Source organism: Myotis yumanensis, unplaced genomic scaffold (assembly GCF_028538775.1).
Source record: "Myotis yumanensis isolate MYYU_CA2020_CCGP unplaced genomic scaffold, mMyoYum1.0.hap1 SCAF_7, whole genome shotgun sequence".
Lineage (NCBI taxonomy): Eukaryota > Metazoa > Chordata > Mammalia > Chiroptera > Vespertilionidae > Myotis > Myotis yumanensis.
In genome coordinates, this window is record NW_027223758.1 from 2,186,763 (window position 1) to 2,201,346 (window position 14,584).

The following is a 14,584-nucleotide window of genomic DNA, read 5'->3' on the forward strand; positions in this document are numbered from 1 at the left end:
TGTCCCTCTCATCATCTTTCCTAAAGCTCCTCTGAGGCTCTGCTTCCCAGGTGGGACCTGGGAGGCGGGTCCTTGCTCTCTCCGTGGCATCAGAACACCCACATGGGGCATGGGGCTGGGTCCCCTTCCAGCTCCTCTGCCCCCTGAAACCATGTGGGGTTGGAGGGCAGGCAGGGGGCTGGCCCAGCACATGGCTGTGAGCACAGGGCGGGGGCTGTGCCAGGATCCTCTGGGAGGCCTGTTGGCCATGTGGCTCAGCCACCGAGCCTGTCCTCCAGAGGCCTGGTCTGTAGGAGGTGGGTAACATGCTCTGGGGCTGCCATTAGCAAGTGCTTCTGTGAACCCGAAGGGCTTCTGGGACTTGGTCCCTGAGCCTAGCCCTGGCCTGCTGATACTCATTCTCTCCAGGACCCAGACCGCCCCCCACCCCCCCCCGCCCCAAGGCATCAAGGTGTCCCTTGGGCAGGCTCCAGACACACTCACCCGCGTGGCTGGGGGTGCGTTTCCAGAATGACCGCCACGCAGCCTTCAGCAGCACAGAGCCCAGTCGTCCATCGGGCTTGTCCCCAAGCTTAGCCAGAGCTCATCGTGGCAGGTACCTTAGCCCTTGAGCCCTCCCAGACACCCATGCACTGGCCCTGCTGGCCCTGGATACTGGGTGCCCTGGCCAAAAAGCATCAGTGGCCAACCCCACACCCTTGGTCCTCATCTGTTCCCAGAGCTGCTTCTGCCTTCCCCGAGGCCTCCCATCCATGGACAGTGAGGGCTGGCTGCGGTCAGGCAGCAGATCCCTTCTGGGGTCTGGGCCAGGCGGAGGGCAGTGCATGTCGCCTTCAGCAGGGTTCAGGGGACCCCAGCAAGAGAGGAGGCTTTGCAACCTAGCCTGGCATCTGCCGGGTGTATCAACTTAGCTAGTGCTGGACACTAACAAGTGGGGGTCCCTGGGGCGGGGCTGCGGCACCTCCCCATCAGACTAGAGGCACTGAGCTGGCTCCAGGCGCCTAGCTGCTGCTATTACTTTACTTTTCTTTAAGTAGATTTTTTAATTGGTTTTAAAGAGAAGGGGGGGGGGAGAGAGAGAGAGAGAGGGAGAGAGAGAGAGAGAGAGAGAAACATCAATGAGAGAAAAACAATTGATGGGCTGCTTCCTGCACACCCAACTGGGGATCAAGCCTGAAACCCAGACATGTGCCCTTGACCAGGAATCCAACCGTGATCTCCTGGTTCATGGGTGGATGCTCAACCACTAAACCACACCGGCTGGGTTGCTCTTCTTTTTTTAAATGGTAAAGGGTGTTACTAACTCACAGAACAATAAACGTCTAGAGATAGGGTGGACTTTAGGCATGGCTTGTTCAGGGCTCTGTGGGACTGTTTTTGGTCCTGCCTTTTGGTGTATCAGCTTCATCTTCAGGCTACTTGCCCTTCTGTTGGTTCTTGGAGCAGAAAAGATGGGAGACTTAATCCACAATCACTGGCAAGGCTGCTGCAGGGAGGGAGGAACCTTGATTTGTCATCATGCAGGGTAAGGGAGTGAGGAGAGGGGCTCAGGGCCCTGGGGACTCACTCCAGAACTCAGCAAGGCTTTCCACCAGGACCATAAGCCCCAGCTGGCAGGTGGGATGGGCCTGGAGAGACAAGGCTTGGTTCTTGTGGGCAGGCCTCCCGAGCAACGCCTGAACCACTCTGTGCTCCAACCAAGGCAGCTGAACAGTGGACGTGCACGTCAGCAAGGCTGTTCTTGGAGTGTCGGGTATGTGTAGCTCTCCTAGGAGAAGCTCTGTGGGAGGCAGGGAGGCATCAGGGATTAGGCTCTCCTAGGTTTGGGGGGTCCGCAAGCTGCCCCAGGCTCCCTGGCCACCTATCCTCTGAGGCTACACTTGTGCCCAGGTAGGCAGGTGGGGGACACTTGCAGAAAGACCTCTGTCCCTTCAAAGGGAGAAAGCAGGTGACCCTCCTGGAGGCCTAGAGGCAGCCACCGGCCAGGGCAGTTGAGCCCAGGCCCCCTGCCAAGGCCCAGGATACTGGGACCTGTTCTTCCAGACCAGGAGGATGTGGCTGAGAGGGTCCTCCAGAGAAAGGCGGGGGAGGGGGCTCCGAGTGAGCAGCGCTGTCTGCACAGCCACTCACAGGCACCGCCGGGAAGCGGAGGGAGTGTCCCGGCCTTTCATCGCTGGCTGCCAGACCTACGTTCCCGCTGGTTCACTCCGGGAGAATTCCACCCCACCCCCGCCCACCCGACCTGCCCTCCCACTGCAGCCCAGTGAATGCCTCCTTCACATCCTGAGAAAGCATCCATAATGGCCCGCCGCCTCCCACCTCCCGAGGAATTCCGCGGCGCGGGGCCCGCAGGGAGGCAGGGCGCCTCCCCATTGGATAGCTGGTCTTGCTGGACTCCCCTGCGCTGCTGGCCAGCCACAGGCTCACCTCCCTTCCCACTGCCGCGCCCGGGAGAGGAAGCGAAGTGGCCTTTGGCCCCGCACAGGCCAGCCAGGAATGCGGGGCCACGATTCCCATGACGCCTGCCCCAGGGCTCGAGGACAGCGTGGGGGAGCAGGGACGCGCAGGCCCCTCCGGGAAGCGGCGCTCGTGATCGCATGCGAGGGTTGCGGGCCCCTCACCCCACCAGACAAACCAAGTGGCGGGAAGGACCACTGCGTGTGGCCGCCGGTGCTCCTTAGTTGGTCAAACTCAAGCCCCAGCGACATGCACAGTGACGTGGCCCGCTCCCCTAGGCGCGTCTCTCCCGGGGCGCGCTCAGGCTCCCCCGACGGCGCGGGCGTGCGGTGCCCAGGCCCCCCGATTGCACAAGGGCACGGGCCGTGGGAGCACACTGGTTGCGCAGAGCGGGGCCCGCAGAGCCGCCTGGGCGCGGGGTAAGTCGCGAAGTTTGCGAGACGCGCGCCGCGCAGCGCGTCGATGAGCGCGGACAGCCTGTGGCCCGGAGACCGCGCCTCTGAGTCACTGACGCGCGGGCTACACCGGTGCGCTCATCGGACAGGGGCTGGGTGCCCTCGCCGACCCGAGTCTCCCGCCGGGGGTCTCGGCGGTGCCGAGCTGCGGGAAGCGGCGCGGGTGCCTGGAGACCCCCGCCGCGCCGCCCCCACCCCGCCTGCCCAGGGGAGGGGGCTACCCATAATGCCCAGCGAGCCCCTGCCGGCACTTCCGCTGTCCGGCCGCCCGGAGCGGGGACGTAGGAGGACAGACCCCCGCCGCGCCCCCTCCCGCTCCGCCGCGCCGAGCCGGGGGTCGAGAGAGCAGTGGGGCGCGCGGCCGGGCCGGCGGAGGCGGGGCCCGGGGCGGTGGCCGAGGCCGGGGCGCGGAGCGGGCCAATCAGCAGCGGCGGGCGCGCGCCGGGGGCGGGGTCGGGGTCCGCAGGCGGGGCGCGCGCGGGCGGCGGGGGCCGCGGGGTTGGAGCGGGCGCGGGGGCGCGCGCCGGCCTGACGGACGGACTGACGGACAAACGGACCGAGCAGCAGAGGCGAGCTCGCATCTCAGACCTGCCGGGACGCAGCGCTCGCCCGGTGGCGGCGGCGGCGATCACCGGCTCCGGTCCGGCGGCCGCAGCGCCTGCCCTCGCCCGGCGCCCCATGGGGTCACAGGTAAGCGGCGCTGGCTCATTGTCCGCGCGGCCGACCGGCGTGTCGCGGTTGGGCCGGGCGGGGGCCGGACCGGGGCCGCTCGGAGCCGGGGCCGCTTGGAGCCCGGGCGCGTCACCGCCACCGGCCGCCCAGCGCCCGCCGCGCCCCACCCCGCGGGGGCGCCCTCCCGGCGGCGATCTGCGCGCTCTGGCTTTGGCTCCGGCGGCTCTGGTAGCGACCCCGGCCCGGCCTCCACCAGTCCCCGAGCTCAGGTGGCGTGGGGCTGGGCGGGGAGAGCGGTGCGGGGTCCCCGCGGGGCTGCTCGCCGAGGCGTTGGCAGCGGCGGGACTGCCCCATGCCCCTCGCCCTGGGCGCCTCCTGTCGCAGCCGCGGCCGCGGTCCCTCCCCCGTCACCTCCGAAAGGGGAATTTTCCAGCTGGTAATTTCTGCTGCGTCAACGCCCGGCCCCAGGAGATGTCCCGGGGGCATCCTGGCACCCCTCGCCCGCGCCGTCCCGCGCGCCCCCCGCCCGCGCCTCCGAGCCGCACCCGGACCTGCCCGCGCCGAGTTTGCCAACAGTCGGAACTGCGGGAGGTGGGTGCGGGAGGGTCCCCGCGCTTTGCCCGGCCTTGGGGGTCATTGTCTCCCCCTGAAGCCGGGCACCGGCCTCGTCTCCATTTTAATTACCGGCTGAATCTGGGCTCTGGGGCCTGGGGGCCGGGTGGCTAGAGGAGCTGGAGGGGACGAGGCACCCAGAGTGGCGAGGGGTGCGCGGAGCAGACGGGGCGGGCCGAGGGATGGGGTCCACAGCGAGCAGTGTCTTTGTTTCTTTGTAAATAGACATGTCAGTTTCACAGGGTAGCAGGAGTCGGTATCTGACAACTCAATCCCAACGTCAAATGGGGGATTTTCTACGCCAGGCAGAGGGCTCTGGCTAGTTGGGGTACCCTTAGCCCCGCTGGCAAATTCATTTGTGTAGGTTTAAAGGACCTCGCACAATAGGGCTTAACCAAAGCGAGGAGCCTGGGTGGAAACCAAATGGGGCAAAGAACAGGTATTTTCTGAGACCGAGGAAATATAAACAAAAGAAAGTTTGAGATTGTCAGCGAATTTCCTCAGCTTTCCCTGCTGCAGTCTCAGCGATGCAGTTGTCCTGGATCACAGGGCAAGATTGTCACCCGCATTGTTTAAAGAAATGCTGATCGGCACCCGGCTGGGCGCAGACACCTGTGCGCCAAGTACTTAGGCGCACTTACATTGTCTTAGTTGTAGAATCTTTCTTATTGGATTTATTATCAAAGGTAACTTCTCGTTTGGGTAACAGACTTGTGGGTTCTCTGTTGCTGGCCCGCCTGCTGCCTGCACGAGGCAATGTTTCCACTCTTTGAGAATGGAAAATAGTTTTTTCATCAGAAGGAAATGTATGGAAGTTTCCTTTTTACGTGAATAATGAAGTAAACAATAGTATTTGACCAAAGTGGAACCCTTCCATTGGGCATAGTTTCTGATAGCTTCAGATGTTTTCAACTGACACTTTGGGATGCCTTGTTATTCCAGAAAGGGTTTAGCAAATGACAGGCATATTTAAGGAGAAGTTACTGAAGATTGAAGGAGGAACTTAAACATTGTGTCCCCTTAAAAGCCAGTAGTCATTTCCACATCCATTACTGGAGAGGAGAAGGGAGGGTCATTGTGAGAGTTCTTTGGGAAGTGGTGGAATGTACTTTTGCTAGGCTGTTCACAAACCCAGATCCAGCCCTCCTCACGCCAGGACAGCATGCGAGAAGCCTCGCGTGGACACGGCGCACTCAGCCTTGAGCTGCGGTTGGATGAGATGTGCTCTGTCCAGGTTTGGCAGTTTTGTGTTTGCTGTGCGCAGACGCGTTCACAGCTCCTTCCCGGTGTGGGGAGGCTGGCTGGTGCCAGCAGAGGCATCAGGGTGCCCCTGGCCCCTTACACCCCAGCTCCTCGGTCACACATTAGCACCGGAAGGTGGAGGCAGACAGGGCCCTGGAGGAAGTGTCCTGAGGGTGATGGGCGGTTATCACTGGATGAGGTATTGTTTACAAACATGTTAAGCTGAATTAAATTTTAACAGAGTGAACTTTCCAACATTGTCCTTTTGTGGAGTTTTTCAAATTAAGGGAAATTGGGCCAGTCTGTCCCTGCGGTCTGTGTTTCTGGGACAGCTGTAGGCTCTCAAGCTTTGTTCTCCACCAGAGGCCTGAGACCAGCCGCCAAGGGCTGAGCAGACCCACTTAGTGCGAAGGGTTCAGGAAGTTCCTCGAGCCTGGAGCTGGCGCTCGTGCCTCCCTCTGCAGGGGCTTGGTGCGCAGTGCCCTCCTGGCTGCTGTCAAGGTGCCAGGAGAGTTCTAGAAACTACTGTCCTCTTGTCCCAACGCTCTGGGGCTTATGTTCCTGCCCAACTCATGTGATCAGAAAAAATGCAGGCTTTTTCTTCTCTCTGACTTAACGAATTTTACCCTGAAGTCGGCTGAGTGATGGGAGATGGCCAAGACTTCCCCTGTGAACAGGGGAGATTCTTGTTGTGGCTACACGTTCGCTTCGGTGGCCTGTCTGCCAAGATAAGCGCATGAGGACAATCTCTGCTGAGGCCACCGGCTCCGTTAAGTCTTTGCAACATGGCTTTCCTGTTCTCATCCTGGTCCTCATGTCCTCAGCTCTCGCTATGGCTTTGCTGTGGTCGGTGTGGTCAGGGTCTAGGGCCGTGACATCAGCAGCAATCCCCCCTTTCCTGCGATTCTAGCTTCAATGCTGTGTGCTTTGCATACCCATATGCATACTGCCTGTGTTCGCTTGTTAGTGGTGGCAGTACAGGCCTGTGCTGGTGTTTATTCCACAGAAGAATAAAAAGGCTGATGCTCAAACTTGACCCCGGCATATGATTTATGTAACCGTTTCTGTTCAGTGTCTGTCTGCCCTGCCACTTGGCTCTCATAGGTTTAAACATTACTAAGTATGTGCTTTTAAATCCTACCCGAGGGTACTTTTTATTGACTTTTTTTTTCAGAGAGAGGAAGGGGGAGAGAGAGAAAGAGGGGGAGAAAGAAACATACATGTGAGAGAGAAACATCAATGGATTGCCTCATGTATGCACCCTGACAAGGGATCAAACCCGCAACCTCGGTATGTACCCTGACCAGAAATTGAACTCAAAACCTTCCAGTGTACAGGACCACACTCCAACCAACTGAGTCACCCAGCCAGGGCACTAAATATTTCTAAACATCACTTTTGGGATTTAAAAAAATTACTAACCTAGATATTTTAGAGCAGAAAGTTGAGAAACAATGTTGGTGTATTTTTCAACAGCATTTATAGAGGTCTTGCATTTTGACAGACGTGTTTTTTGAATCAGATGAGACACATTCCCAGGATTTCTTATTCATGACAGTCCTTTGGCCTTACCCGGGACCTGCTGTGGCCCAGCCTCCGACCAGGGCGGGGCAGTGTTCCTGCAGGGGCTGGGGCTGCCGGATGGGGCACAGGACCCTCTGCTGTGACCTGGTATGCATGAGAAAGGGCCCAACAGTTCAGGGACAGAGTGTAGATTACCAGCGGACAAGGGGTGGTCTGAGTCTCTAACAACACGGCCGCCCCACCCTGCGCAGCACCAGCCCCACGTCCAGCCTTGGAGCAGCCTGGCTGATGCTGCCGAGAACAGGGCTGTGGGAAAGCAGGACCCGGCCGGGCGGCTTTCCCGGGGCTGCCTGGCCCTGGGGTCGGTGGCCTTCCAAAGCTGTCAGTGCGCACAGACCACGCCTCGTCCTCGTCCTCAGAGGAGCGGCCTTTCCTGGTTCAGGGGCGTCCCGTCTGCTCCCTCAGAGGGACCTGCTGTGCCAGCCCCTCTCCCCCTCGCTTTCCCTTTCAGCAGGTGGAGTCTCTGTCGTTTCCAATTACCCACAGAGCTGAAGGGGCCCACATATGTGTGGGAATGATTGCTTTTTAAAATGTCCTTATTTAGGTAAAGTTTGGGCAGCATGGCCACTCGCCTGGGACACAGGTGTTTGTCACACACTTTTGTTTCCCTCTTGGCTTCATCTCTCCTTCCATGTGATTGCACCTGCTGCTCGGAAGACGGGGCCCTGCCTCGCCGAGTGGTGCCCCGGGCCTGCCCGCCTTCCCTCTTCCTGGAGCAGAAGGAAGGCACCTGCGCCTTGGGCCACACCTGGAGGGTGTAAGGGTCTCAAGTGCAAAGAGCTGCCTCTGTGAGGGGTGGATGTGGGGTGGTCACCGGCTCAGGTCCACAGTGAGTGCTCAGTTGTAGGGACACGCCTGGGGCGTGGAAGATAAGCCATGGCTCCTCACTGGGCAGAACAAGTCTGCCAACACCTGAGGGCGCTGTTGCCCTCCAGCCCGGCTTCCCTGTGACACCGCCCCCCCCCCTCCCCCCAAGGGACCAGGCTCAGGGGCTGTGCTGGGTTATAAAGAAATGTCAGGGCTGCCCTAACCGGTTTGGCTCAGTGGATAGAGCGTCGGCCTGTGGACTCAAGGGTCCCAGGTTCGATTCCGGTCAAGGGCATGTACCTTGGTTGCGGGCACATCCCCAGTAGGGAATGTGCAGGAGGCAGCTGATCGATGTCTCTCTCTCATCGATGTTTCTAACTCTCTATCCCTCTCCCTTCCTCTCTGTAAAAAATCAATAAAATATATATTTGAAAAAAAAAATGTCAGGGCTGGCCCTGGGTTTCTGGGGGGCGGGGGGGGGACAGATGCAGCCGGATAGGCTTTCTAGAAGTGCACACACGCAATCTACTGGCTCTGCCTGGCGGGAGCAGCGTGTGAGGGGAGCGGCACCTGCCTAACACCCGGGGAGTTTTGCAGAGAGGGGGCCTGCCCATGGGCACTGGGCAGAGCTGATCCTGAGAAGGGTGGGCCGGGCCAATTGGAAGCAGCATTGGGGGGGGGGGGCAGCGGGACCGGGAGGGGGCCCTGCAGCCAGGAGAGGTCGGTGGGGGATAAGGGGGCTGAGGGCCTGGGGAGAGGGGGAGGGGTGGTGAGATGGTCAGATGCTCGTCTTATCCTCAGAGGAACTCCGGGGCTTAGAGTCTCGCTCGGATTGGCCGCTGCCTGTCCAGGGCAACCAGGCACTTAGCTGGAGACCACCCCAAGCCTCTAGCCCAGGGGTGGGCAAACTTTTTGACTCAAGGGCCACAATGGGTTCTTAAACTGGACCGGAGGGCCGGAACAAAAGCATGGATGGAGTGTTTGTGTGAACTAATATAAATTCAAAGTAAACAACATTACATAAAAGGGTGCGGTCTTTTTTTTTTTTTAGTTTTATTCATTTCAAACGGGCCGTAGTTTGCCCACGGCTGCTCTAGCCTCTAACGCATCCTCGTGGCACCTGAACCCTCCCGTCTGCACTGAAAGCCCCGGGTTCCTGCCAGCCCGGTGGCCAGCAGCCTCGAGCCAAGCACTCTTCAGCCACACGTGCCCACATCCCTGGAGGAGCAAGGCCTCTACAGGAGTCGGAACAGAGAGAGGAGGATGCAGCCGTGAAACACTCGACTGTCTGGGGAGCGACGGCCGCAGCCGGGCAGGAGCTCCGTGTCCTGGTCCCAGCTCTGGCCGCACCCCCTCCGACTGCGTGGACTAGGCAGCGTGCTCGGGGCCACCTCGGCGTCCTCCCAGCAGTAGTTGATGTTGGGAGTGTCTCTGGGTTCAGGGCACGTGGCCCGGAGTCTCAGGCGCAGCCTGTTGCACACAGGGCAGCCGGCAGGGCTTCAGGTTGATCTGGGACAGGTGCTGCCCTCTGTGCTCCCTGCCTGGCGCGGGCATCTTGCGGTTCCTCTCCATCAGCACTCTCTCCACTTCTCTAAGATGTTAGGAGTGAGAATTCACTGCTGAGTAACAAGTAAAGGTGCTGGTTTTTCTGTACAAACCTGAGATCAGAGAAAGTTATGGACGTAAGTTCTTGTCAGGCCCTGAGTGAGGACGGTGCCCCGTGGACGTGTGGGCAGCATCCCGCAGGCGCCCTCTCCCCGACCTGGAGCGGCTGTTGCTGGTGTGTGTGTGTGTGTGTGTGTGTGTGTGTGTGTGTGTAGCGTTTGATTTCCAAAGGGCAGCTCAGGGAGTCGGGACTCTTGTCAGACCAGAGCCGAGGCTCTTGTCCGAGCGAAGCTCCTTGGAGAGACGCCTCCGGGGTCACAGCATGAGTGGCACCTGCTGGTGACAGCGGTCACTTTTGCTTTAGTTTCTGGTTGTACACGGGCGACTCCAGAAACAGCAGCGCCTGTGTTCTCTGTGAGGGTGTGGTCGTGGCCATTGTCTGTGCTGATGCAGGAACCTGCCCTGTATGAGCTCGTGGCTGCCATTCTGTGTGAAGACTTTGCTTTTTTTATTTCTTTTTTATTTTTGTGTGTGAAGACTTTTCTTCTCTTCAGCCTCAGAGTGTGTGGAGAACTTTCCAGAAATCATCAGCAGACATGCTGTCCACGGTGCATCTGTGACAGCCCTCCAGGCCACTGGACAGGGCATGTGTGATATCGGGCGTTTCGACTTTCCCCAGTTTCCTTGCGCCACTGGCAGCAGAATGAGATAGGGCAGAGTGAGCGGCGAGGCTGTCTGCGTGCCCCTTGTCGTTCACATTGGGTTGCCAGTCTCTCCCTGAATTTGGTTGGACAGTGGAGTCAACATTTCAGGGACTGAGAGATGGGTTTTAATCTTTGTTTAATCCTCACCCGAGGATATTTTTCTGTTAATCTTTAGAGAGAAAGTGGAAGGGAGGGGCAGAGACAGAGAGAGAGAAACATCGATGTGAAAGAGACACATGGACTGGCTGCCTCTCACACATCCCAACCGGGGGCTGGGGATGGACCCTGCAACCGAGGCACTTGCCCTTGACCCACAGGCCAGTGCTCTAACCACTGAGCAACCAGCCAGGGCTGAGAGGCAGGTTTTAAATGTTTTTGTCTTCTGGTCCGGCCCCTGGTCATGGATATTTTCGCCTTTTTCTGCGTGGTGGGAACTCCGGGAGCCAGAGACCCTGGGGCAAAGGGAGACAGCGCCAGGCCCGAGGCCCGTGTGGCAGAGGCCCGTGCTGCTTACTGATGAGCAGGCTCTCGGGTGGAGTGGAGCCGAGGGTATTCCCGAGGTGTGCCTGTGCGTGGGGGCGTCGGGAGGGCCGGTGGGCAGTTCTCCTTCACCTTCGAGATCCGTGTGTCCCTCGGAGGAAGCACCGCTGGCGCAGCATCACCTCTCAGCTGACCTGTCCGTCACCTGGATTTGCTTAATATTGCTTACAACAATCTCATTTTTTAAAAATAAGTTTTTTGGTTTTTTTTAATTTTTAGAGAGAGAGGAAGGGAGAGGGAGAGATAGAAATATCAATGATGAGAGAGAAATATCATCAATCGGCTGCCTCCTGCACGCCCCCCACAGGGGATCGAGCCCACAACCCGGGCACGTGCCCTGACCAGGAATTGAACCAATGACCTCCTGGTTCCTGGGTTGACGCTCAACCCCTGAGCCACGCTGGCCGGGCCACTCTCACTTTGTTTGTGCCTTGTCTGAAGAATCGGGAATATTCATGCAGTCATGAGTTTGATGTTTTGTTTTTATTTTTCCTGACACACTAACACGAGCATGTGACTTAGGAGACGCTTTGTCTGTGAGGTGCCAGAAGCCATTCCGGTGCAGCTGTGGTGTAAGGACCAGCCTGGGGTCTAGCATACGGAGGCTCACCCTCCCTGTCAAGCTGCACCTGGAGGACCAGAGCCCACACTTGTCTCCTGCTCGAGCCTCTCCCTCCGCAGCTGCTGCCGCTGGCCAGGGCGAGAGTGGCTTTACCTTGTGGCTCTCGTGGAGTGAAGCGATGGACCGTATCAGTAGTTCTCCGCTTGACCCCGCCACAAGCTACTGGATGGGGCAGGCCCTACTGGCAGGACCGTCGGGGTCTCAGTCTGTGTTGCGGGGCCTTTCCTATCGTCTTGGTTGGGAGAAGTGGGTGAGTTAAGTTGCCGTGTTAGGAGTTTCTGAGGCCGTTGTGACAAATACCACAAATCTGGCGCCTTTAAATGGTAGAGATTTGCTCTAGCTGGTTTGTCTCAGTAGACAGAGCATCGGCCTGCACACCAAAGGGTCCCGGGTTCGATTCCAGTCAAGGGTACGTACCTTGGTTGCAGGCTCCTCCCCGGCCCGGGCCCTAGTCAGGGCTCGTGCAGGAGGCCAATCGATGTGTTTCTCTCACATCGATGTTTCTCTCTGTCTTTCCCGCTCTCTTCCACTCTCTCTAACAATCAATGGAAAAATATCCTCAGGTGAAGATTAAATAAGTAAATAAATGGTAGAGATTTACCCTGTCACATCCGGGAGGCCAGCAGTCAGAAATGCAGGCGTGGGCACGGCACCGCCGTCTCCACAGGCTCCAGGGCAGGGGCCTCCCCGCCTCTCCCAGCATCTGGGACCGCCGGGTGCTGGGGGTCCTGGCCTGGGCGCAGCACCCATCTCCGCCTGGTTTCCTGGCCGCCTCCTAAGGACCCAGATTTCCCTTTGTTGGTTTTTGTTAATCTTCACCAGAGGATATTTTTTTCCATTGGTTTTTAGGGAGAATGGGAGGGAGGGAGGGAGGAGGGGAGGAGAGAGAGACACATTGATTGGTTGCCTCCCACACGCTCCGTGCTGGTCCTGGGGATCAAACCTGCAAACCAGGAATTAGACCTGCGACCCTTTGGTGTGCTCTGGCCCCTGAGCAGCACCAGCAGACTCCCCTCTTCTTTTAAGGACACCAGCCAGACTGGATTAGGGTCACTGTAATGACCTCATCTTAACTTGATTTTATCTGGAAAGACCCCATTTTCAAATGAGGCCGCGTCCCAGAACATATCTGCATGGGACACAACCTGACAGCAGCACCGCTCGCGCTTCCCTTTGCCGGACACACTTCCGCACAGGCCTCCCCGTCCCTGCCTCTGTCCAAGCTGCACCACCACGGCCAGCTGTCGCCTGTCACGGTGGCTGTCCCCCCGAGGGAAGGCCCGGCAGACCACGTGTTAGTGACTGTGCCCACACACCAGCCCCCAGCCTGCACCTGCAGAGGGCACGGCGCGGGTCCTTGCTCTCCTGCGCCGTGTGTCCCTCAGGGAAGTGAGAAAGCAGAGACCAGTGGCGACACTGCCGTGGAGAGCGTCACAGCGGCCCAGGGAGGGCGTGAGGAGACCAGGCACTTTGATGGGGGTGAGTGGAGGTGAGGCCCAGGGTACCTACCCACGGGGGAAGTGGAGGGCCAAGAGGGGCCCACCTGTCCCACCAGGTCACACCAGGCCCTTTTCTGCCCTCCAGGCAGCTGGTGAGACCTGGGCCCCTTTGCCAGCAGCGCTTTTGACGCTTCACCTAAGGGTCCCAGAAAGTGGAGGGTCACAGCCATTGAAATACTGTCTTCAAAGCTTGAGAAGACTTCCTTGTGCTCTGGTCACATGTGGCACTTGACGTTTCACACAGTGTGACCGGCAGGTCTGAGACTCAGTCTGAAGCAGCACTGAGTGTGGGGGTCCCACGGTTGCTGCAGTGGCCAAGGGCGTGTGGCTTCTGCCAGGGGCTCCTGGGGGGCACTTTCAGGGCGGCCGATGCCCCCAAGAGTTTCCCTTTGGTCTTCAGCAGTCGGTCTGGGGCCGGGCTTTGGCAGCTGCTCTGCCCAGAGGGGGCAAGAGGAGCAGTCTGTGCTCCGTGGGGGTCCGGCAGCCCTGGGGCTCCCCCTCCTGCAGGGCCCGGCCCCAGGAGGCTGCCACACATGCGCTGTGCTGTCAGGAAAGTTCGTGAGTCAGCACACAGGGTCCCTTGGTGCCCCCACATGGGCGCTCCCACTGGGAGCAAGGAAGGTGCTTGCGTTTCCCGAGTTTATGTCGACCTTCCCTCCTGGACGCGGTTCCTCTTGGTGCCGTCCGGCCCAGGCGAGCGCTGGGAGGCCACAGGGTTCGTGGTGGAGTTTTATGAACAGGAGCTTGCTTTGGAGGGAAAGGGGATGTGAGCACATGTTCTGGGGACATGTCTCTGCTCTGATCTCTGCCCGTATTTTCTTATAAACTCAGCATCAACGTCAATGGCATCTTATTGCTCCACGTGGTGTTGTTCACTTTAACATGTCACAGTTTTCTCCTTGTCGGGCCCTTGGGTGCTTCTTATTTCCCGTCGTCAGCAGCAGCGCTGGGAACACCTTGGGACAAAGTAGCATTTTGGGTTGTTTCCTTGGTGGAGTCTGCGACCCGCATGACCCCTGCTGGGCGTGTCCCCACCACCTGAGGGCTTTAGGGCTTCACAATTCAGTTTACTTTGGACTCTTTTCAGAATCTAGTACATTTCACTGGGTTTCTTTTAGGCCCAGACACCTTTCACACTTTAACATTAAGTCACAGGATTCACTTTGATTTTAAAAGCAGAAGAGATGGGACGAGGGATTCGCCCAGCCCCCAGCCCAGACCTTCCGTGTCAGCAGCTCAGGGCTGCTTCCCGCCAGGGCCCGGGGAGGGTGGTGTGGGCTCTGGCACACCTGGGCTGCCCAGCAAGCACTGACGGGACCCCACGACCCCGTGTGGGCAGCTCCTGCACGGCGGGGCCCTGAGGACGGGGACACCCCCAGGAGGGATCTGGGCCTGGTACAGAGCCTGGGGCAGGTGGGGCTTCCCCGCTGCCTGGCTGAGCAGCCAGCACCGTCCATGCCGTTTCCTTCCGCGTGCTGTGCCCCTGGTGGGAGGGCAGACGTGGAGAGCCGTGTGTGCCCGAGGCCCCAGAGCAGGCGGCCCCGCTGGCGCATCCCTGCGCTAGGCCTTGGTGGGTCCCACTTCTTTCCTCGTGAATCGTGGCGTTTAATTTCTTAAAGCTCCTTGGAGCCCGCCCCAGCCTGGAGGGCCTTTCCCAGGGAGCGGGTCTGTCTCCCTCAAACGACAGGGCAGGGGGTGACCTGGACCTCCTGGCCTCCCCAGGTCACAGCTGTGACCCCACGCCTGGATCTGGCCAGGGAGGAAGACCCGCCCTCCCCAGAGCCC

General features: G+C 59.3%; 1 protein-coding gene across 1 annotated transcript in view; it reads left to right on the plus strand.

The window, feature by feature from the left end:
- The first annotated feature begins 3,412 nt into the window (after window positions 1-3,412).
- ZBTB46 (zinc finger and BTB domain containing 46) overlaps window positions 3,413-14,584 on the plus strand; it is a 43,047-nt gene continuing 31,875 nt past the window's right edge. Inside the window, exon 1 of the mRNA XM_070419565.1 lies at window positions 3,413-3,602. The gene's annotated coding sequence lies outside the window, so the exon portion shown is untranslated. The remainder of the gene's footprint in view (window positions 3,603-14,584) is intronic.